The 23,373-nt window shown below is 41.5% G+C and overlaps 2 long non-coding RNA genes across 19 annotated transcripts in view; one reads left to right on the top strand and one right to left on the bottom strand.

Moving 5' to 3' along the window:
* The window catches only part of LOC138738795 (uncharacterized), a 51,948-nt gene extending 34,068 nt beyond the window's left edge, over window positions 1-17,880 (bottom strand). For 2 of the 3 annotated variants that reach the window (XR_011341768.1, XR_011341766.1), the window contains exons 1-3: window positions 17,717-17,880; window positions 11,490-11,576; window positions 1,783-1,816 (exon numbers count right to left, since the gene is read on the bottom strand). This is a non-coding gene — a long non-coding RNA (uncharacterized lncRNA). Of the gene's footprint in view, window positions 1-1,782; window positions 1,817-11,489; window positions 11,577-16,614; window positions 16,656-17,716 lie in introns of all 3 variants that reach the window. The other variant, XR_011341767.1, reaches the window with a different exon arrangement.
* The window catches only part of LOC138738794 (uncharacterized), a 321,374-nt gene that overhangs the window by 282,765 nt on the left and 15,236 nt on the right, over window positions 1-23,373 (top strand). The window lies entirely within an intron of this gene.

The following is a 23,373-nucleotide window of genomic DNA, read 5'->3' on the forward strand; positions in this document are numbered from 1 at the left end:
GCTGGGATGGATTGCTTCCTTTCCTTTATTCCAAAGGGATGTACCTATGTGTTTCAGATAAGGTTGCCACACTCTAATGAATGTGTCATATTTCCTCCTTAAATTGTACATGATTTTCTCCAAGGGAATACAACTCTGCATTTTCGTATTCCATGTTCCATCATGTCCATTCCCTTTTCATATAAATATGCTCTTATGTCATTACGAACACACATTTTAATTGTGATGTGTATCGTCGGTCAAAGCACACAGTTTTTTCATATGCAAAATCCATACAAGACTGGTTCACCAATTTCCTCAAATTCCTGAATTTTTTTCCTATAAGCTTCTGGAACCAATTCATAAGCTTTAAGCACGGCTTGTTTTACAGTCTCATAATCAGCAGCTTGATCAGTTGTAAGGGGAGAGTAAGTCTGCTGGGCTTTCCCCTCAATCACACTTTGTAACAAGAGGGACCAATGGTCTTGTGACCACTTTAAACTCTCAGCAACTTTCTCGAAATTCTGGAAGTATTTATCAATCTCAGCCTCATCAGATGGAGGAACTAACCTAACCTCCCTACCAGTCACACACCTCTCAGTAGGACCAGAAGGTAGAATTTCGTTTTTCATCTTCTCTCTCTCAAACTGCCTTTGCTTCTCTGCTTCCTCAAATCTACGTTTCTCTAACTCAATCTGTTCCAACAGTGACCATTACTCTCGGGAAACTGTTCTAACTCCTCCTCTCTGAACTTCCCCACTGCTATATAAGTTTTCATTACAATTCTCCAGATCGCCGCCTTTATCATAGACGGTTTTATCGCAAAAAGTCCCTACTTTTGGGCAATGACCACCAATCATCGTTTATTGCCCTCTGCAACCCCACAGAGGATAGTGATTTTAAAAACTGTTGTTTCCCCACACACCCACAAGCTTTTTAATTGGCTATCAAAAAGGAAATTTTAATCACTAAAATTGAAAATCAATAAATATATTCCAATTTTGGTCAGATCTTGGACGAGGTCCCAAGTTGTTACATCACAGACCAACAGCAATGGAAATTCACCAAGGCAATGTTATAATTTTTCTTTCAAAACACTATATTTATTAATTCATTTATATGGTTGTAGTCTGTACTAGATGGCCACTGGTCAATAATGTGCTGTTCCTTCTGTGTTCCACACACATGACTCTCTCACCACCTGTGTCCCAGTGTCTCCAAAGTAGCTATTTCCACCCAGTCTCTCCACAGCTGTGAATGGTTTCAGCCTGTACTAGCCCTTAAAGTGATGTTCACACTAAATGAAACGGATGCTCGTAATGCACTATAAAGTGTCTGGTATTATAGAAAGTGACTATAGTTTCCAAAGATTACAGCAGGCTGTTGATCGGCTGGCTGGGTGGGCAGTGAAATGGTTGATGGAATATGAAATAGACAAATGTGAGATGTTACATTTTGAGAATCTAACAATGGGCAGGATGTTATAGAACAGGGGGATCCAGAGGTACAAGTACACAGTACCGATGCCTAACCTTTCATCTGTGATCATTGGGACAAGACACCTATCTTTGTTCGGAAATTTCCAGATTTCGGAATCATTTTAAAATGGCGGTCCCTTTAAACAAATGCAATGTTTCAAAATCGCACAAAACAGGGGGTGTGGGGCATTAAATTAATTTAGATAAATAAAGACCATAATATCACTTGCATTTTTTTTAAATTTTAAAGTAAAACTTCAAAATTAAACTGGCTCAGACCCCCATCCCCATCCCTGCCGCCATCCCCATCCCCGCCCTCTCTTACCTTCATTGGAAAGGTGACTCTCGGTCCTGTGAACCTGGTGGGAGAGAAGCAAGCAGTGGCTGGCTCAATGTGGGAAAAATGGCTGTCTTCCTTACCCATAATCCATCAGGCAACTGGAACCACTCTGGCACTGGCAGAGACGTTCCAGATGCATGGGGAATTATGGGTTACAAAGATATTGCTCCCCCATTAACTGTTGCTAGCCGCTGCTGCGAGTGAACTCTGAGCTCACAGCACTGCACCCCTCTGCCATGTTGGGAGTTAGATTGGGGGGATGGATGGTCGGCGGAGGGGTGATGATGGATGGCTGGGGTGACAGATGAATGGAAAGGGGCGACCGATGTATGGATGGATGCCTGGGTACAGGGGTGACCAAGGGGTGACTAAAGGATGGCCAGGGGAGGGGTGGGAGGATGGACAAAGGGAGCTAGGAGCGAGGTGTTTGGGCATTTTTATTACCAAAAAAAGTGCCTTTTTGGAGGTTGCCGGTTTTCGGAATCCAAGATAAAAGGTTATGCACCTGTAACTTGAAAGTGGCTTCAGAGATAGATAGGGTAGTCAAAAAGACTTTTGGCACATTAGGCTTTATCAATTAGAGAATTAAGTTTTGAAGTTGGAAGGTCATATTATAGTTATATAATATGTTGGTGAGGCCCCATTTGGAGTACAGTATTGTGTTCAGTTTTGGTCACCATGCTTCATGAACGATATTGTCAAGCTGTAGAGAGTGCAGAGGATATTTATGAGGACATTCGAGAACTTGGGGGCCTTAGAGTGCAGAAGATCCAAAATCACAAGAGGAATAGATCGGGTAAACACAGAGCCTTTTGGCCAGAGTAGGGGAATCAGTAACCAAAGGACATAGGTTTAAGGTGAGGGAAGAGAGGTTTAACATTACCCTGTAGGGTAACTTTTTTATGCAGAGGATGGTGAGTGTATGAAAGGGGCTGCCAGAGGAGGTGGTTGAGGCAGGTACTATTACAATGTTTAAGAAAAAATTGGATAGGATAGATTTAGAGGGATATAGGCCCTAAGCAGGCAGGTTAGACTGGTGTGGTGGGACAGTTTGGTTGGTGTGGTCAAGTTATGCTGAAAGGCTTGTTTCCATGCTCTATGACCCTCTGATTCTATATTTATCTCAAACGATGGTCTGTGAGCCCATGCAGCATTTATAGAAAGCTGTGCAAACAAGATGAAGTCATTGTTGTATTTCAGCATTAATAAATCAGGGAGTGGGTATTCTTCATGTGGTGCTCTTGTGGGTATGATGTTTTCCCTGATAAAGCTATCAACTAATGTCATCAGAAGGAGACAGGCTGGTGCTAAACAACTCCAGATCACAAAAATAGTCCTGTATAATAGCAGCAAAATTGTATATGCATCTAAAAGATATTAGATTTGCAGCTGTTGCACAAAAGTAAGTTACTCATTGGGCAAAGTTAACAAAACTGAGATTTTGGAGATAACATTTGTTTGTATGGTTTAAGTGAGCTGCCCTGATTTGATTGCTCAATGTGTGCATGTCTCCATTCTGAGTTTGATTTGAGATCCCTGATTAATAACTTTGCATTAACTCATTGCAGAAGAGCCACAATTATCCTGTGAAATCCCCATGGAAGTTATTGAAAGTCAACTGTGTTGGTTTTACCTGAGACATCATTTAAAAAAAATCCTTATCCTGTGTTTGGTCAAGCTTTCATGCTGTGCAAACTCTGATTGAGAACGAGTGTGGCAATTACAGTTGGTGGATGTTTCACTGAATTGGTGGTGAGCTATCTCTCATGGAAAGGCATTATTTGCATGCAATGGTTAGAACCAAACCATCAGGCAGTTTTGTTCCTCTCACCTACCCTTCATATCCCACTATAAGGTCCCTCAACCATGGACAGAATCAAGTGACAAATGGATATTAGTAGACAGCATGTAATTGTCAGCCATTTAGAGAATGTACATACTTCAGAAACAGTACCATTCCAGACACTAGACACTGGAACACTTTATCACCAATCAGTCATCCTCACTGAGGAGTGGTCACTATTGTGGGGAAAAAGCAAGATTCCGCAACCAAATCAGATAAATTGCCGGTTAATCTCTGTTTGGTGACATTCAGAATGTAATATATGTTCCACACATAAAAAATAATCAGGCAATCACTTCAAAGTCATTCTGCCTTATGGAGCCAATGAGAAGATGATAACATCTCACTAACTCATCAATAACAACCACAACGTAACAAAATGTCTCTCAACTATAAAGCTACAATAATTAGTTATATGGTAATCTGAAGGGAGATCAGATGAACCAAAGAAAAATGTTTCAAAAGGGTAGAATTGCCTGATTTTCACTATTTTCAACTTGGAGATTAGATGGGTGTAGAAGAGGGTGCCAATGGGTTTTCTGTCAATCTCCCACCAAAGACACTTAGAAGGTATGTACAGTCACCAGTATCAGTCACCTGACCTTTCCAGACAAAAGCTGGAGCTCTTGCACCCCAATAATGGCACAACCAACAGGGCTTTCTATACAATCCACCAAACCTGAATGAAGTCTCAGCCAAAGTGTACATTTGATACAAGTTTTGGTTCTTTGTTTAAAATGGATACTTTGCTCATTTAGGTAGCGAGATGATCCATCTTTCTATTTCTGCTGCTAGTCAGAATACTCCATCTATTGGTACATCTGAGAACTAATTGGATGTATGCATCATGTTCAATGAATGATGTTAAACAAGGAAAGCTGAGGATGCTGGGGTTGAGTGCAAATACACACAAGTGCTGGAAACACTCAGCAGGTCAAGCAGCTGATTTAGGCCTGAAAAATTGATTGCTTTTTACTTCTACGGATGCTGTGTGATTGATCTGCTGAGTTTCTCTAGCACGTTTCTGATTTGTGTTCAATGAGTGAATAAGGTAATGAGATGAAAGTTTAATGTCACATATGTAAGGACTGCCTAAAGAAATCTCTTGGTGCCTGCCACATTGACCATCGCCAGTGGGCTGATATCGCCTCAAACCGTGCATCTTGGCGCCTCACAGTTCGGCGGGCAGCAACCTCCTTTGAAGAAGACCGCAGAGCCCACCTCACTGACAAAAGTCAAAGGAGGAAAAACCCAACACCCAACCCCAACCAACCAATTTTCCCTTGCAACCGCTGCAACCGTGTCTGCCTGTCTCGCATCGGACTTGTCAGCCACAAACGAGCCCGCAGCTGACGTGGACATTACTCCTCCATAAATCTTTGTCCGCGAAGCCAAGCCAAAGAAAAAGTATTTTGTACAGAAGCATCAAAATTCTTATTGCTGCAGCCACACAGGTATGTAACTACAATAGAATAAATCAAATCACAACGAAGTGCCAGGATAGAAAAAAGAGATAATAAATATAAAAGGATAAATATTCACAGTTGCAGTCATGCAAGAAAAATAATGATGCTTTAGTTCTACAGACAGGTCTATGGTGGACCTGGAATAGTTTATGATTAGGATAATATCAGAAGGTTCGAGAGCTTGATAGCTGTTGGGAAAAAAAATCTGTTGTTGAACCTTTAGGCTTTAGGCTTCTGTGCCCTCTGCCTGAAGGTTGCAGTGAGAAGTGTGTGTAACCAGGATGATAGGAATCCCTTATTATGTTGATTACTTTTTTGAGGCAGTGTCTCAAATAAATGTCTTCAATGGATGAGAGGTAGGTGCCCATGATAAGTTTGGCTATGTTTGTGACTTTCTGCAGCTTTCTAAATGCCTGAGCACTCAAGATTCCAACCTGGGCTATGATGCAATCAGTTTGTACATTTTGCACAGTATTCCTGTAGAAGTTTAATTGAGTATTCAACAATGTGAAAAATCTCCTCAGACTTCTTAGAAAATAGAGGCAGTGGTGTGCTTCTTCATGCTTGCCTAGATGTGCTGATCCCAGGAGAGATCCTCCAATATGTTGACTTCCAGAAACTTGAAGCTACTAACCCTCCTAACCCAATCTCCGACCTATATCCTGACTCATTATTACCCGTTTTTCAGCTAACGATACTGGCATCATCAGATTGTATTGAAGCCAAATTTAGCTATAGAGGAAAAAGAGCAGAGGACTAAGCATGCAGCTCTGTGGTGCCCATGTTGATGGTTAGTGAGGACAAGGTCACGTTGGCGGTCCATACTGATTGAGGTCTGTTGATAGAAAAATCAAGCATCCAGTTGCAAATGGATGAAGGGTCTCAGATCCTGAGTTTGATTATGTTTTTAATGAATGAAAAAATGAGAGTCATGCACCATCATGTTAACTTTCTACAGGACCTTGATCGAGAGCATCCTGGCTAGCTGCATCACAGTATGGTACAGTTGCTCATTTGCTATAGAGGATCAGATTGGGAGTTAATCCACAGGACCATAAGAAGAGCAAAGAGGATCACTGGGATCTTCCCCCCACCCCCAACCCCATCATTGACATGATTTACTGGGATTGTTGACTAAAGAGCAAAATCAGTGAAGACCCCTAGTGCCGCACATACACAGCATCTTCCAGCTCCTCCCATCAAGAAAGAGATACAAGAATATCAGAGCCAGAATCACCAGGTTGAGAAGGGACATAATAGAACCATCAATAAGAAGGGATATAATAGACCCCAGCAAGTTGGAGCAGTAGAACCAGAGAGGTGAATGGGATAAATCTGCAGTGAGTGAATGGTCAGCAAATGGAATGGACTCCTGGGTAGATGGACCAAGCTTGCAACCTTGATTCATTCAGGTTTAACCCTACTCATTTTGTTCAAAAATAATTATTATTTTGGTATTCAATTTAAAAGTTATTTAAGCCATAGTATGTGGTAAGTGGGGTGCACAGAGGAAGAATGAGCTTGGGACCTAAACTCTTCAAAATTGAGGGATCCCTCCCATTGCAACTGGTTACATTGAGACTTTTTTGGTAGAAATTCATCACCATCGTTGTCAGTAACTTCATTATTGTTGGACCTTGGTCTATTCTTATCTATTACATTCTTTCAAAAATAAATTCCTCCTTGGCCTAAACCTCACAGGTTAACATTCCCGTGACATCCGCCAACCCATGTCCGACAGTACCTTCCCTAACTTCACCACTGCTTGATGGCATGGATGCTGAAGTGTGGCCACTGGTGGAATTCCAGGAAGAAGTGGCAGAAGTTTGTGCACAGCAAGCTCCCTCAATGAGCGATGAGATGAATGGCTAGGTAACTGGTCCTGCCCAACTAGTTAACAGGGGAATGTCTTCTCTAAGGGATCTTATACATTCATTTAACAATACAAATAGGGCTTTGGTTTAACCTAGCATCCAAGAGTTGAGAACCTAAAAAATGAAGTGTTCCTTCAGCAACACAATGAGGTCTCAGTTCAAATGAGGAGTAAGCCTCAAGGCCACAAGACACTGTGAGGGTAGAGCCAAACCTAGTTCTATGAACTTTGGGGGCTCAAAATGGTTGCTGTGTTTGCTTCCAATGAAGAGCTTTTGTACTTTTAAAGAAATAAAATTCACCCCCATGAGGCAAAGATTTCCTTTATTCAAGAGATGGGCCAGTCATTGACTATGCCTCCAAAATTGGGTGGGTTAGTGCGCTATTACAGAGAGGTGTTCAAAGTCAAGTCAAGTCAACTTTATTTATCATTCATACCATGCTCGCACAGTAGGACGAAACAGCATTTCTTGAAGCTACTAACCCTCCTCCTAGATACGTTAGGAAAGCAGTTAACACGTTAAAATATTAAGGTATTAAGATGTACACACTGAAAATCCACAGTACACTATCCACATCTGTACTGGGAGTTCAGGAGCCTGATGGCTTGGGGGAGAAAAAGGCCCAAGTGCTATGGTACCTCCTACCAGATAGTAGAAGGGAGAACAGTTTACATCCGGGATGTGTGGAGTCTTTCACAATATTTATTGGTTTCCACCTGCATCGAGTGTAGTAGATGTCCTTCATGCTGGGAAGAGGTTCTCCAATGGCCTTTTCCGCTGGCTTTACCATCCAAGGGTTGTACAGCTTCCAATCCAGGCAGTGATACAGTTGCACAGGAAGCTCTTAATACATCCCCTGTAGAATGTGGTGAGGATGGAGAGTGGGAGATGCACTTTCCTCAGCTTTCGCAGGAAGTAGAGGCGCTGCTAGGCTTTCTTGGCTAATGCTATGGAGCTGGTGTTAAGGGGCTAGGTGAGATTCTCCACCAGGTGCATTCCAAGGAATTTGATACTTTTGACGACCTCAACGATAGAGCCGTCAATGGTCAGGGGAGCGTGATCTCCGTGGGCCCTCCTGCAGTTAACAACCATCTCTTTTGATTTTTTAACACTCAGATAAAGGTTGTTTGTCTTCGATCTTACTGAAAAGGCCCACCATGGTCGTGTCTTCAGCAACTTGATGATGTGGTTTGAGCTGTGTTTGGCTGCACAATTGTGGGTCAGCAGAGCGAACAGCAGTGGATTGCTCAGTGTGATAGTTTTGGAGGTGCTGTTTCCAATCCGGACTGCCTGTGGTCTCCCTGTCAGGAAGTCATGAATCCAATTGCCGAGGGAGGTGTTTAGGCCCAGCAGGCCCAAATTCCTTAACAGGTCCTGGGGTATGATCATGTTGAATGCCGAACTGAAGTCAATAAATAGCATTTGAACATACGGATCTTTATTTTCCAGGTGGGTGAGGGCTAGATGGAGGGTAGTGGCAATAGCATTGTCCATGGAGCAGTTGGATCAATTTACGAACTGCAGGGGGTCCAGTGAAGGGGGCAGCAGGAGTTTGATGTGCTCATGACAAGCCTCTCGAAGCACTTCATGACAATGAATGTGAATGCGACAGGGCGGTAATCACTGAGGACACGGACAACTTCTTTGGCACAGGGACAAAGGTGGCAGCTTTGAAGCACATTGGGACTACAGCACTTCTCAGAGAGATGTTAAAGATGTCGGTGAGAACATCTGCTAGCTGAACAGCACAACCCCTGAGCACTCTGCCGGGAATGTTATCCAGTTCAGCAGCTTTCCTTGGGTCGACTTTGCCTAGTTCTCTCTTAACATCGGTCATTATAAGACACAGCATCTGATCGTTTGGAGAAGTCAAATGCATTGCAGTGGTCTGGAGTCAGATGGAGTCAGATCAGAGTTAGATATGGGTCAGAGGGTGAAACAACACTCAATTTCCTTCCCTACTTGACATTGATGAATCTGGTGGGTTCTGGTGATCATTGGTAGTTTTGTGGTTTTCAAATCTGTTTTATTGCTTGGATAATAGAGTATTGTGTGATGCGGCACTTTTACATTAATAGATTTAGAAGGAAAGATATGCAAAGTGTTTCAAAAAATGTGTAATGGTTCAAAGCAGGAGAAGGCCATTCAGCTGAATTCAATTTCAAGTAATCCACTTTCCCAATATTACCTTCTCTCTCCCACCTTATCTACCTCTATCTTCTCACATACCCTCTTCCTTCCACCCCCTGTAACCCAGTTCCTTTCCCATCCCCATCTTCTCTCCCTTCTCAACACCCTTTCCCTCCCCCTTATATGGTCACTTCTATCTCCTTCCTTCAATAGCTGTCTCCACCTTCACCATCTCTTCCCCCCTTCTGGCTCCATCTGTCTTTTTTCCCTTAGTCTAAATCCACCTCTCACTCACTTGTCTCTTATATTCCAACTCCATCCCTTCAGCTGCCATCTGGCTCTATCTCTCCATGCTTCACTTCCACTTACCACTTCCTCCTTTAATACTGCCTCTCCATTTTCGGACCTGAAGCAGGATTTTGAGCAGAAACATCAACTGTCCATTTCTCACCATGGATGGTGCCTGACTTGCAGAGTTCCTCCACCATTTTGTTGTATTTTTGATCACCAAATATTTTACAGTAGAAACAAAATGTCTTTTACGGGTATGGTTAAAAGGAATATGGTACAATTTAGTTAACTTGTCTGCAATCAATCAAATAAGTGAAGGTATATATCAAATTATTTATAATAACAGTCCCTCTGGTCACATCAGCTCATTGACTAATCCCTCATGACCACCTCCCCAACTAGCCCATTCCCGATCACATTCATCTGCATCTCTCACTACCAAAGAAAGGAAGCCAACATACTGTAGGACCCATTACATCCCGGACACAATCACTGCTCCCTCCTCCCTAGGGAAAGAACTTTGAAGTGTGTGAAGTTGGACACTAGCAGGCTTAAAGTCGCTTTATTCCCTGCAGCTATCATGCTCCTGAATGAACCTCACACAAAAAAAAAACAATTCGTAAATAGCTCTTGCTATTTACTCACTGATTTTTTTTCATTATTACTCAATAATCCATAATTGTGCTTTCTGATATTGGGAGAAAATTATAGCTCTGCTATGTTTGGCCCTAGGTGTATGGAAAATTATTCCCTGCCAAAATAAAATCACTCTTCCAGCACAGTCCTCTCCTCTTAACACCTCATTACCAACCTACCAAAAAGTAAAGAAAATGTTTTACCAATATTTTGAAGTGTGCATGGAATTGGATACGTTCTTGAGAAAGAAATCTGCAAGAATGAGCCAAGGATTAAAAATATTTGGATTGTTTCTTCTAATGCTCCATTTGCGTTCTGTGATATTTGATCTTGCCCTTTTTGGCTACGACCGATCATTCCAGGCAACCATCATTCGTATATCCTTCATAAGAAATAGGAGCAGGAGGAGGCCATGCGGTCCACTTTTCCTGCTCCACTAATGAACAAGATCATGACTGATCTGGCCATGGATTCAGCTCCACCTATTTGTCTTTCCCCACAATTCTTAGTTCCCCTATTTTGCAAAAAGCTATCTATCTGCATATTCAATGGGATAGCCTCCTCTACTTCCCAGGGCAGAGAATTCCTCAGATTCTCCACCCTCTGTAAAAAGCTGCTCTTCCTTATCTCTCTCCTAAACCTACTCCCTCAAACCTTGAGGCCATGTCCTCTATATCCTGTCAATGATGGGATGTCTGAACTTCACAGAGTAAGCCGAAAGAAGCCAAAGAATATTCTTGAATAAGTCCATGCTCTTACAAAACTCATACTTCCTCAGGAAAAAATGTCTGGTTGCTAAAGAGTCAAGTTTATTGTCATCTAATTCCACAAGTACATCCCAACGAAACAGCATTCTCCAGTCCTCAGTGCAAAACATGGAGGCACACAGCCAGACTAATACACAAACAATACATATGCAGGACAAGTGCTGTATTCATATATACAAATAAATGGATTTTGTTTTGTAATTATGAGAGTCCCGGATGGTTAGTGTGAGCCGTTCCTTTGGTTATTCTCACTGCTTGTGGGAAGAAGCTGCTTCTCAGTCTAGTGGTGCTGGCTCTGATACTCCTGTATCTGTTTCCTGACGGGCACACCTGAAAGATGCTGTGTGTGGGGTGGAAGGGGTCCTCAATGATTTTGTGTGCCCTCTTCAGACAATGATTCTGGTAGATCACGTCGGGGTGGGGGTGGGGAGAGACTCCAGTGATCCTCTCTGCCACTCTTATCGTTCTGTGGATTGACCTCCAATCTATTTTTCTACATGCTGTTCAAAGCTTGAATAATTTTGATAAAATTAGATTCATTTGCCTAAAAATTGGATGAATATATTTTTGATACATTCAATGGGCACTGCATAAAGTACTAAAAACCAACTGAAAGTCACATAAATATTATGAATTTCCTATACTGGATAGTTCCCCTTTATGAGCATTAAAACTTCACCTGTACCTTTCACAGACACAAATGCTGGGTGGGCAGGTAGCAGCTCATCAGTTCCCCACTGACTCAGGAAGTAGATCAGTTCTTCATGACAGCCTACAAACAGACAAAAGTATTAGGAATAGGAGTAAACCACTCACCCCCTTCAAGCCTGCTCCTTAACTCAAATTATGATTTCAAATCTGTATTCTCATTATCTACAGTTACCTTTCACCACACTGCTTATCAGGAATCTAACTCTGCCTTAAAAATATTTCAAAACTTTGCTTCCACCCCTCTTTGAGGAAGAGAGTTCCAAAGACCCACAACCCTCTGAAAGAAATAAAATAAAATTTCTCATCTGAATCTTAAATGGATGATTTTTAAAAATTTTTAAACATTGTCCCCTCCCCAGTTCTAGAATCTCTCAAAAGAGGAAAAATACACTCAGCATCCATTCTGTCATGACACTACAGGCTCTTAGGTATTTCACTCAAGTCCCATCTCAATATCTTAAATTTCAGTGCACACAAGGCCTGGTCTGTGTAGGCTTACCTCACAAGATAACCCATCTATCCCAGCTTTTAGTCTATAAAACCTTCCTATTCCTCTGCAATCAGTTGTAGCATTAATGTCACAGATCAAGGGGTCTGTAAACTGCAATCAGTTGTCTACAGGCCCCTTGATTTTTAAGGATGGCCAATGACATCATTATTTTTAAAATAAAAGTTCCAGTGGATGTTAAAGATAGCCATGGTGAAGCATAGTGAAATTCTCACCAGATGCTCTTTTCTTATAATTTACAACTGTTCTACTTTGTCTCCCTGCGCTCTAACACTTTTCAAATTTCATTGCAATCCTATGCCCTATAAATTGTGCTCTTTACACAGCTATATATGTTAGAGATAATCTATCGATCTATTCACAGAAGAACCCTTCTCACTGCACTAGGTATTTTATGACAAATAAACTTTAAACTTTTTATCCACATTAAATGAGTTCAATTTGAGCAGAACTCACTAATTTCAGTGTGATGTAATCCTTTTTTTAATCATGAGACATTTACAAAGGTCATAAGTCATTTTTTCTTGATCTATTTTTGTCGTGAGCTAATTAACATCACGTTGATAACATCATCGGGGGAAGAATAAACAAGGAAAAGGCGCCTGCATTAGGATAAAATATAAACAAGAAGGCTATGATCAAATTTCCTGATGGACGAGACTGATAATAAATGGGTGCAAATGCTTCGATACAGGCACGGAACACTGTTGATAAGGGAAATATACACTGGCATAAATCAGTCCAATTTCTAGGGAACTGTTTTACTTTTCTGACCTTAACCCAAAATAAAGCAAGTACTATTGCAAGCAAAAAATCAGTTGGACAAACTCAGTGCTCCAAGCTACATTTGTGGGAAAAGAGGAATTGACAATATTTCATTAAGAATGATCATGTTGTTGTTGTTCGTCCTTCATTATCGAAGTGGACCATGGCTTCAAAGTTAAATTGGAGATTGGTGGCTGTGGGTCTGGAGGTGACTGGTGAGGTCAACGTACCTGCTGCTTCGTCACTCCCCATCACCACAAGACTTTCAGTGTTGCGCATTGGTTGAAGTCATGACTTGTGCTTGACTTGGATTAAAGTGAGGGAGATTTGCGCAGGTCATTAGCCTCACTCTCTCATCCCGGCCTATCTGAACCCAGTGGCAAGACATAGTTGAGATGGCTGGAGACAGGTCAGAATGCAATGGATGGTTGGCAGTGTTCTGTGTGTGTCTTACTGTGCCCTCTTAGCTCTCCACGATGCATTGCTGAGAATAGCCTTTCTGCCCATTGAACCAGTAATGGTTTCTTCCGCACAGTCCACCAAATCCAGGCTTCACACGCTAGGTAGACAAGCCCTGAGTGTTGTGGGTCCACAGCAGTTTTTGGGCATCCTCATCCGCCTTTGTAGCCGTTGGGAGATGTCTCCTCTTCCACCTGCTCTGCTGTTGGGATGATCACCTAGTGGTGTCGTAACCACTCCCTCACTTGTTTTTGCCCGCTAACTGAAGAGGTTTCCAGGGTGTGGCACGAGGAGCCAACAAGTGAGAGATTTAGGAGATGAGTGAGGTCTAGTGATGCCTACCATCCCCACCTTAGTGAGGTGCAGCTATCAGCACCAAAGGTGCTCCCTCTCCTCAGTGATCATAGAGAGGCAAAGATAGCCAATATATGAACGACAGGGTGGGAGAGTGAGACAGGTGGGGAGTACGGGATTGGTGAATCAGGGAAAGGTGAAGGATACAGACGGATGGAGCTGGGGGGGAGGGTTGGAGTAAGGAGATGTATTAGATGATTGATATGACAGAGACGGGGAGGTGGAGGGAGGACAAGGGAAAGTGAGAGAGAAAAAAATAGAGTAAGATGAGCTAGGGAGGGTGATGGTGGAGACAGCTGCTGCAAGGAGATGAGCAGGAACAAAGTCCACCAGTGCTTAGATCTGATAAATAGGAAGGTGATAAGAAAACTGTGAGGAAGGAGGTGAAGGAAAGATGAGACCAGAATGTGGAGGGGATCTGATGGGTGAATTATGCAGGTTGAAGTGGATGGATCCAGGAGGGAAGGAGGGTGAAAATGGATAGGTGAACTGGAGATGTGTAGGTTGAAAAAGGGGTGGGGACAGGCTGAAGTTGGATCAGAAGGAATGAGCGGGAAACACACGATATACGGCTTACATGAAATTGAAAAATTCAATGTTTACACAGGCTGTAGACTACTGAGGTGGAACATGAAGTATTGTTCCCCTAGTTTATGTAAGGCCTTACTCTGAAAATGGAGAAGGTTAAGCATAGACAGGTCAGTGTGGGAATTGGAAGAGTAATTGAAATGACACAAAATTAGCTTATGATTGCCATTGTGGAGGAGTATAGGGCAGGTGTTCTGTAAATCAGTCACCTCGTCTCCACTTGATCTTGCCGATGTAGAGGTTACATTGGGAACACAAGTAGATGAGTTGGTAGGGATGCACAGTCATCTTTGCCTCACCTAGAAGGAATGTTTAGGTAAGGGAGGAGGTACATTTCCTGTGGCACTGTTGCAGGAGTGTTTAAGGAAGAAGAAAAGAACACGCTAATTTACATTTTTCAATAAGTTTTTCATCCTGATCATAAATATTAAATGCAGTCATCTGGACCAATGGGATTATCTGCTCAATCAATAAATGGTTGACTGGGCTGGCTGCTATCTATCCTTGGATGCAAGCTCGAACTCTCAGCCTGTTCACTTTAATTCCCATCACCATTCCCAGGCAGACATGTTTGTCATTGCCTCATCCTTTGCCAAGGCGAAGCCAAATGTAAACTCTGGGGAACAACATATTAGATGCCTTCTAGATAGTTTAGAATGTTGAATGTTAGTTTTTTTATAAGTTCCACTATTTCCCTCTGTCCTTTACCTGCTCCTCTTCTATGTTTCTCAAGCATTCCAACAGCCCCCTCCCACGCCCTTGGTGGTCTCTTCCTCTTCCTGTCTCTCCACCTCTCCCATCTTCATTTGTTCAGTATCCTCTCACCTTGGCCCCTCTCAGACCCCATCAATTTTTATAATTGCTATCTCCCTTTCCCACTTTTGTCTGGATAAAGGGTCTCAACCTGAATCAGTGACTGACCAGTTCTCTCCATAGGCGCTGCCTGACCCCTCAAGTTCTTCCAGCTTTATTTTGTTTGCTCAGTCAACATCCTTCAGCTCAGCAACTGCAGTGAGGCTCCTTATATTACCATTGCATTAGTTTTATTAAGGACTTCATGTTTGGAGTAAAATATAGTCAAAATATTACTTAGCTGAACTAATCTTACTCTTCTAACTTTCTGAATCTCCACACTGTTGGTCTGGCCTCAATGAATCTGTCTCCATCACAAACAAAAGAATGTAAACCACACCTGCATGTCCTGTGCTTAACTGAGAGGGGTACTTGAGTATTAAAACAAAATGTCATAAAGCAACAGCCAAAACACAAGACGGAAAATCTGCATGGAAACAGCTGATCTGATAGAGAAAAAAGAAAAATGGAAAATCTTTATTCCTTCCACCTTCATAACTGTGGTTCCAGGACAGAGTTTAAAACATTAGACTAGGATTTAATTGGCTCTGGGAGATGTTCTTTTTCATAACACTGAAATCATTGCAGAAGGTAAAAGCAATCTTTTGCCTCTACATGACTGCATATTGTATTCATTTCTAGTTTGAATTTACTGTAAGTGACCTGAATAATAAGCTAAGTACTCATGCCCTCTATGTGTATTTTGTAGTTAGATGCTTTCGTTTCCATACTTCCTTGTTTTTCCTTCCTAAGATGGCTACACATAAAAAATGTTAATTTAAATTTTAAGGAACAGTGAATCTTGCTATTAAGTTTTAGAAGCAAAACTCAGCAGACTGCTCATAGCAGAAGAAACATTTTGCCAAACACTATTTGATGGGAACCAAAGTTTTTCTGGATTGTTCTGATTGTGACTGGCTGTATTTTTTTTGCACTACCAATAAGTGGTCATTCTGTCTTGCCCATAGAAAAAAGAATCTCAGGGGTTGTATGAGATGTCAAGTATGTACTCTAACAATAAATGTAAATCTGGATTATTCTCTCAGTCCCCCACGTACATATAACCATATAACCATTTACGGAGCGGAAACAGGCCATGTTGGCCTTTCGAGTCCGCACCGGTTCACTGATTTTATGCACCCTCTTCAGGCAATGGTCCGGTTTTCGAAATTGAATAGGAGCTCGTGAAGAGTAGCATTGGTTGCAGTACCTAGTAGTGACCGGATGGAATGGAGTGCCATAAGACGGACCTCCTGCCAGCGTGAGTCTGGAAGGCCTCAACTTCAGGGCCAGTTCGATAGTCCTTCAGACCGTGGCATTTTCCTTTTCAACCTGCTCTTTCCCCAGGGGTTGCATTGGTCTTTTTACCATATCCACAATCAGTGCATACAGCTGACTGACCCCATTCATGATGGGAGACTTCTCAGTTGTAGGCTTTGTGTGCATTATTATTTTGTATGGATGGCAAAATGAAACACTAAAGGGATTCATACTCATCATCAACACTGTTACTAATCCTCAGATGTTAACCTGTACATTACCAATACACTGATAGGGGTAAGGGGTAACCTACCAGGACACTGTACGATAATGGCTTGTGTTCCAGTTCAGATGCTGTTATGAAATGGATAATATTGGATCAGTTCCCAGTTTCACAGCATTCAGTTCCATCCTACCTAATGCAGCTGAATATTGGACCCTGTGTATTAGGAATTACTGATCTGTAACCACCCAATTTGTAATCCCAGGATGAAATAAATTCATTCATCACCCACCCCCCTCCCCCCACCACTGCATTTGAAAGTATTTAACATGGAAAATCTCTGTTTGCTGATGCATTAATGAAGGATGAAAGGGCATCACATCCTTAACATTTGAACAATGGCATTCTGGGATGTAAACTGGGAAGGGTTACCTTACTCCATCAGATCATGTCACCTGGAATTAACTTCACTAAAAGTCCATGCAAATTAAAGTTTGCCATCCTGGGTTGGATAGTTAATGAAGGATATGAAGAGAGGGAGGCACAGAGATCTGAGGTACATAGAGGTCCTAATCTAATAGAATAGAATAGAAAAAGAGACTGAAATAGGTACTTCAGACCTAATAATTAATAAACTCTGGGAGACTATACTTTACCCTACTTGTTCCATTGGCCATAGAAATTGCAATATTGTACATTGAAGACCTTGAAGGCAAGATTGATTACAAGATTAAAGTCTGTAAAATTGACCTGTGGCAGAAGACAGTACAATTTTTGATGCTGGAATTTCATCATATACTTTCTTTCACTTGAAAGGCACAAAAAATAGTTCTCAAATATCAAACAGAAAATTTGAATGGCAATTAACAAGACTTTTAATTGTAGCATTATCAGTGGGCAATTTGCAGTCCTCCGAATTTCCTAGTGTGATGACTTCCATAAATCTCACGTAAATAAGTTTGGGTCAGGGGTTTAGCTGCATCATGACATAAAGCTTTAGGCTTAATGTGCATTCTTAGCTGTTAAATTAATTGTAAACGCCCATCTTATCATAAAAGGAATTTGCCAAAACTCCAAGCACCACCAGAACACATATTGCAATTGGTGACAAGGATGGAGTATTATTTTTAAAAATTGGAGAAGAAAATGTGAAAATAAAATAAGCATATGCATTTCCGAAAAGCATTCTTACCTTGTGTAAATAACAGCCAAAAATCTGAGAAGGTAGCAGTGAAGATTTAATCTCCCATCTGGAAGCTCTGTAAGTCTATTTGTGTGGGACCTACAAATCAGATGAAAGGTAGCTAGAGACTTCTGTTTTCCAGTAAACACCAGGGCTGGTCACCAGTTGACCTTTTACTCTAATGTTAGAGAATGAAAGCAGTGTAAGGTTGCAGACAATGAACAGGTTGAGACTAAAGGTGCAAATCTACAGCAAGCTCAATTATTAATAGTTAACATAGACATGGTGGACCAAAGGACTTGGTTCCTTGCTGTACATCTCTATGATTGCCACAGCCTCTTGGCAGATAAATGGAGAAAATAACAGCTTAACCTTAAGCAGAGTCTATAGGCAATCTGGAGATGCCCCTACAAGGTGTGTTCACCATTCCTCTCCTGCATGGAGAAGGTGGAGATATTTTTCAGTGATATTCTTGAGCTGGATGACACTCTGAGGTAGTGCAGACATTGAATGGTGCAAGGAGGGAAAATGAAGCAATGCTGCTCACAACAATTAGCCCTGGCGTATTGCACCCTCTCTTAACATTGTTGATTCCCAGAGAGCAAAGCTTACTTCATTTGCCCATCTAGTTAAAAGATTAGAAGAACATTTCAACTTGTATTAGAGGGCTATAATTTCACCACTTACAGGCAAAATCTGGGTGAAGTCATGAATGAACATATTGCTGTATTTATCCTTAGTAAAGGAACAAGATCAGTCTTGAGACATATTCAAGACAAGTTTTGAAAGTATTGATGGTGTGCACTGAAACCACAGATGGGTTATTTTAATATTAATATGACAGTCCTGTTTTGGTGATGTAGATCCTCATGTATGATAAGTACTGTGATTGGTAGCAAGTTGATGACCAGTGAATTATAGACAAGTGTTGGTTTACAAGACTGGCATTGATTGACCAGAAATGTTTACATCTCAAACTGATGCTCTGACCAGGTATTACATGAATCACCCAATGTTGGGAGAGAACGTTCAGCCTTCTCACTACAAGGTGGAGATGAGGGTCTCCTGGTAACTGCTCACTTAAGTGCAGCGCTGAAGCAGACTCACACTTTGAGAGCATGGACCAGTCTGGACACGTGTCCCAACTAAACTTCACAGATGTTATATAATTACACGTTTGAATGATCAAACCACCAAGAATGTTTTAAATGTTGATGTAGAGTATACAATCTGTGTCCTCAGGAAAAGCACAGTTGGTGATCCAAAAACAATATAAAGGCCATTGCAGGAGTTTTGCGTATTTGTCAAACACGAATAAAGTGTTGGAGGAGGTGTACAGTCTGCCAGTTAATACCAGCTTAAGGCACTGTTACAATCAGGAAATGACAATTCAATCATTCCAAAAAGTCAATGTTAATTTTTGACAAAAATAGGCCAGTCATTTTCTTTTGCTCATTAATACATGCACACTGGATTGAAGTCAGATGTGGAGGTACTTGTATGGCATTGGAAGAGCCAAGGTGAATGTTTGCTATGCACGAAATACAGAAAAAAATGACTATTTGACAATGAACTACAGTTTAATTTGCTTTAGAACATAGAACATTACAGCACAGTACAGGCCCTTTAACCCATGATATTGTGTTGACCAATAGAAACCTACTCAGCAAACTATACCTTCCCTACTTTACACCCATAACCCTCTATTTTTCTTGTATCTGTGTGCCCAAGAGTCTTTTAAAAGTCCTTATTGTACCAACCTCCACCATCTCCCCGGTAATGCATTCCAAGCATCCATTACCCTACCACTCTGTGTAAAGAAAACATACTCCTGACGTCTTCCCTAAACCTTGTAGCGATCTCCTCTGGTGTTTGCTACTCTCATCCAGGAAAAAGGTACTTGTTGTCCACCCTATATATGCCTCTCATTATCTGTGGACCGCTACTAAATCATGACTCATCCTTCTTCAATCCAAAGTAAAAATCCCTAGCTCTATTAACCTTGCTTCATAAGACATATTCTCCAATTCAGGCATCATCCTGGTAAATGTTTCACATCCTTCCAGTAACGAAATGACTAGAACTGGTCACAATATTCCAAATGTGGTCTAAACCGAGTTTTATAGAGCTGCAACAGCTCTATAAACAGGTCTAACAGCTGCAACAAATCTCTTTTTTTAAGAGATTTATGTCACGTAATCATATCAAGAATATATTGATTCCTCAATATGATGCTGCTTCCAGTGGGGCAGTAGAGAAATAGATACCTCTGTGAGAAAACTTGAGGAATAGGGTGAATTATTTATTTTTATCTTAATGATCCAGCCCAAGAAACCCACCCTACCCAATTAGCCTACCAAATACGTACATTTTGGAGAGTGGGAGAAAATCCACGCAGGTCACGGGAAGAATGTACTAACATAACTGCAATGACAAAAAAACTGTTTTGTAACATCCTGTTTCAAAATTGTTTGAGTGGTAGTTGAACTGCATCAAAGGTATTTAAGCATTCCCATGATAATTGTTAGAGCAGGCTAATTTAGAGAGGAGAATAACAAGGCAATAGCTAAAACAAAGTTTAATGTATGAAGAGAAATGCAATTTTGACTGAATGAGAGAGTTGGTGCCACCAGGGCAGTGGGCAAATATGAAACACAGAAATAGGACCTTGGTTAAGTTACTCTTTGGTCTGATAAGTATGACAAATCATGTTAGAAATGTCCATGCGAATCAGATGATAGATGATCAGGTGATCAGATGTTGAGACTGAAGCAATTGTCAATCTATTCTTGTTGTTAACACAGAATCAACTATGGTTTAGTGATTTGGAGGAGGGAACCAAATGTAGCATATCTAATGACATAAAGAGATGATGATATTAAATTGAGTGGAAAAGCAAATTGTCCAGAGGACACAGTCTGCCTAGATGTTAAATGAGTGGTCAAGGTCTGGTAGATGGAATCCAACATTAGTAAATGTGAGGTCTTCCACTTTGATACAATAAATAGTAGTTGGATTAATTATTTAAATGGATAAAAAATTGCAGCATGGTGTCCAAAGAGACCTGGGAGTACATCTATCGCAAAAAAAAAGTTAGTTTGTAGTGGCAGCAGGTCATCAAGAAGCCAAATGTGATGTTTGGCCTTCAATGCAGGAAGAATTGAATTTAAGAGCAGGGAGGTCTGCTGCCACTGTACATGATACTGGCGAGGCTGAACCTAGTCTCCTCACTTGAGAAAGGATACACTGGCTTTGGAAGCAATGCAAAGGAGGTTCACCAGGTTGATTCTGGAGATGGAAAGAAAAAGTTTGAAAAGCATTGTTTTAATCGTCCCTAATTGACTTGTTATGTGCATGGTTAAGTAACTCCAAAAGAAGTGGGCCAATGACAATTTTTCTCAAGCAAAATACTTCAGTAACAATTGGGTCTAGAGCAGTGATTCTTATCCTTCCCTTCCCACTCACATACCATCTTAAGCAATCCCTTACTAATCACAGAGCACCAATGGCATAGGGATTACTTAAAGAGGTATGTGAGTGGAAAGAAAAAGGTTGAGAACCACTGGGTTAGCCTCTGAGGGGAGATTGATTAGCCAGGGTCTATACTCGTTGGAGTTTGGATGATGAGGGATCTTGCAGAAACATATAAAATAATGAAAGGGATAGATAAGACAAGGGCAGATGAGACAAGAACTGGGGGACGTCGTTTCAAGATTCAGGGGAGTAAACATGTCAGAAATAAGGAGGAAGTGCTTCTCCAGATAGTGGTGAATTAGAGGAATTTTCTGCTTTATGAAGCCATAGAGGGTGCCTCAATGTATGTATTTAAGACACTGATAGCTTTTTGAATAGTAGAAGAATTAAGGGTTATGGGAACAGTAGGTAAACAAGTAAGTACACCTACAACTGTATAGCTCAGTACGACAATAGCACCATCTACAAATTTGCTGAGAGTACCACTGAAATGGGTCGTATAAAGGAAGGGGAGGAGTCAGCATATGGGGTGGAGATTAAAAACTTGGCTGAATGGTGCATCAACAACAACCTTGCACTCAATGTCACCAAAGCTAAGGAGCTGATGGTTGACTTCAGGAAAGGAAAGCCAGAGATAAACAATCCAGTGATCATTGGGGGATCAGAGGTGGAGAGAGTGGTTCCGGGTAGTGAGCATCTCGGACGATCTTTCCTGGACCCAACACGCCAATGGCATTGTGAAGAAAGCACATCAGTGTCTCTACTTCCTCAGGACCTTATGGAGGTTTGGTATGACATTGGAAACCCTGGCAAATTTCTACAGAAGTATGGGGAAAGTGTGCTGACTGGTTGCGTCACAGTCTGATATGGGAACACCAATACTGCTGAGTGTTAAGCCCTCCAATCAGCCCAGGACATCACAGGCAAAACCCTCCTCACTATTGAGTACACTATAGGGAACGCTGCCATCGGAGGGTAGCAGCAATCATCAAAGACCCACACCACCCAGCAACACACTCTTTTCTTGCGCCTGCCATCAGAAAAGAGATATAAGTGCCACAAGACTCGTACCACTACACTCCTGAAGGACAAACTCAATCAGAGACTCATTGAAGGACTCTTACTTGTCCACTTTATTGATTGTCTTTTGTTCTCTCTCTATTGCACAGTCAGTTTGTTTACATTCATTATCTGTTTATAGTTTTTATTTGTTTACATGTTTATGCTGTCAACAGTTTATTTTTTGCACTACCAATTAGGGGTAATTCTGTCACACCAGCAGGGAAAAGCAATCTCAGGGTTGTATGTGATGTCATGTATGTACTCTGACAATTAACCTGAAAATCTGAAATCTGAAATGGGGTACTGAGTCCATGGTCCGATCAGCCATGATATTGAATGGTGGAGCAGGCTTGACAGGTCAGATAGCAGACTTGTTATGTTTTTGTCTAGGGAATAGTGAGTCAAGTCAAAAACTCCAGCTCCACAACTCCAGCAACCAGAGTTTGATCCTGATCTCTGATGGTGTATGAAGTTTACTGGTTCTCCCTATGACAGCATGGGTGTCCCCTAGATGCTCCAGTTTCCTCCCACATCCCAAAGACATGCAGGTTGGTAGGTAAATTACTGTACACAGGTGGTAGAAGAATCAGGATGGAATTGATGGGCATGTGAGAGAAAGGAGGCTACAGGGAAATTATGTTCCTATGTGAATCCCATTTATTTTACTCTCCCTAAGTTCTCATCAACTACCCCCAGAATTTCCCACACACCAACTCACAAGAGGCAATTCAGAGTGGCCAATTAACCTACAAACCTGCTTATTTTTTGAGATATCAGAGGAAACCAGAGCACTCAGTAGAACCCTACAGGGTCACAATGAAAACATACAAAATCTAAGGGAGTTCCTGGCAGAGGAACCTAAAACCTAATCCCAGATTAAGAGGTGAACTGTTTAGCACTGAGACAAGAGAAAATTCTTCTCATGGTGGATGGTGATTTGTTTGGCTCCTTTATTGCAAGTGAGGTAGGTCAATGAATCATAAGAATAGACCTTCCCTTGTAGGTACCTTCCTGCTTGGAATAGTATCACTTTGATGGGTTCACAGAGAGATGAGTCCGGACACATGTATAATCAAAGGTAACATTATTGAACGCACCGGAGACAAACAGGGGAAGACATCAAACGATAT

This window comes from Narcine bancroftii, chromosome 7 (genome assembly GCF_036971445.1).
Source record: "Narcine bancroftii isolate sNarBan1 chromosome 7, sNarBan1.hap1, whole genome shotgun sequence".
NCBI classification, from domain to species: domain Eukaryota; kingdom Metazoa; phylum Chordata; class Chondrichthyes; order Torpediniformes; family Narcinidae; genus Narcine; species Narcine bancroftii.